The sequence below is a fragment of the Cryptomeria japonica genome, chromosome 3 (assembly GCF_030272615.1).
Source record: "Cryptomeria japonica chromosome 3, Sugi_1.0, whole genome shotgun sequence".
NCBI classification, from domain to species: Eukaryota; Viridiplantae; Streptophyta; class Pinopsida; order Cupressales; family Cupressaceae; genus Cryptomeria; species Cryptomeria japonica.
Window position 1 is genome coordinate 277,284,828 of NC_081407.1, and position 1,800 is coordinate 277,286,627.

Below are 1,800 nucleotides of genomic sequence, written 5' to 3' on the forward strand. Positions count from 1 at the left end.
ATAACTTGATGTTCCATACTCTATATTCCATGCTCTTGATGTTCCATGTTCTTGATGTTCCCTTCTCTTGATGTTTCATACTCCCCCTGACAATTTCAAATGTACACTCAGTATATATGATAAACTCTGTATACTCAGATACTCTGTATACTCGGTACACTCCCCCTTTTTGACAAACATCAAAACTAGTTACCATTTGGTGGGGCAACTGATCAAAAATAGATTGATACTTTGTACGAGCATCTGTAAGAGCGTTGGTAAGTGTATCCTTGACACTTTCTAGTATTGTATTTTGTGCTGTAATATCAGTGGACAGTGTGATCAAACACTCTAAAGTGCTTCCCTCTACTTGAGTTGACAATTATGTAGCTCGATTGATCTGTTCCTGAACTGATGACAAATGGGGAATAAATAATGTTTGAAGAGTCATGATATCCATCCTTATTTTATGCTCTTCATTCTGAAGTTCTAACTGTTGATCCATAAAGGTTTGTAGCCTTGTATAAAAATTCTGAAGAGAATCTGGCTTAGTAGTCAATTTATTTGAGAGATCGGTGATCTCTTTTTCAATGACTTTAGTCTTATTCTTGATATCTTTGTTGAAGAATGAGAATGTACATAACTTCTAGAATAAATAAATAATATGCTTGAGTTGAGGGGAAAACTCACCAATGAATTCAATAAGCTTTATTTTACCTATAGCAATTGCTTTCTGCACTTCTTCAATCATGTTGGCAGTTAGCTCTTTATCTTTCAATTTCCTAAGTTATTCTGATGCTTCTACTCCCGATTCCTCCAATTGAGTGAGTAGCTCATCTAGTTGCACATGGATGGCAACAACTTTATTGATGGTAGCTTTAGGTATCATGTCTATCAATAATGTTTTGACCTTCTAAAGTACATAGTTCTTCTGCTGAATAGCTATCTGTCTTTCTTGCTCTGCTTTGGCTTTACAAATCTCACCAAATTCTATTAGTGCTTGCCCTTTTAATTTTGTAATGTCAACATTCGATAACACAATGAGCTTTGGCAGATCTATCTTAAAACCGTGTCTTTTTTCTTTCTTCTCCTTTAACGATGATGCTTTCTTTAGTTGAATGGGTACAATGGCTTTTGAGACTTGTCCTTGCTCGAAATGTTGCTCAATAGAGACAACACTTTTGTCAGTTCCTGTAGGCTTTGTTGTATCCTTCGGTGTTTCCTTGATTTGAGTTTTAGTGGCAATTGTCTCGGTGCTTGATGGTACTTGGGAAGTTTTCTCATTGGTGGCCTGAGAGGTAGATTCATCTAGTTTATCCTTTTGACCCTCTGTACCTTGATCCGTGTCCTGAAGTTTCTTGGCTATAACTTGTTGGGTGATCAGAGGATAGGACTTAATCTATTTCACAACTGATTCACTTGATATCAGTTGGGCATAGGAGCTTCCTTCTATCATTTCTCCTTCATGTGCTTCAGTGTCCATTACATCCTCATTTGACTAAATAGTGGAAGCAGGATCTTGCTTGGTGATGTCAACTATTTCTACTTCACCTTTTGGTTCTTTAGCCTGAATCCTGAATATTTTCTTCCATTTTTCTTTAGTTTATTTTTCAACTTGAAGAAGTAGGCCATTCATCATTTTCAAGGCCCTTTGTTTTACTTGAAAATTTGTTTGGTAGTTTTTCAAATGATCTCTTATGTCATCTACCGACATATCTGGAAAGAGATGAACCAAAACTCTTTCTCTTATTTGCTTCTCTGAGTCCATAGCATATTTCCATCTATTATCAATGTGTGAGTATAATGCTTTTGGAAGAAAAC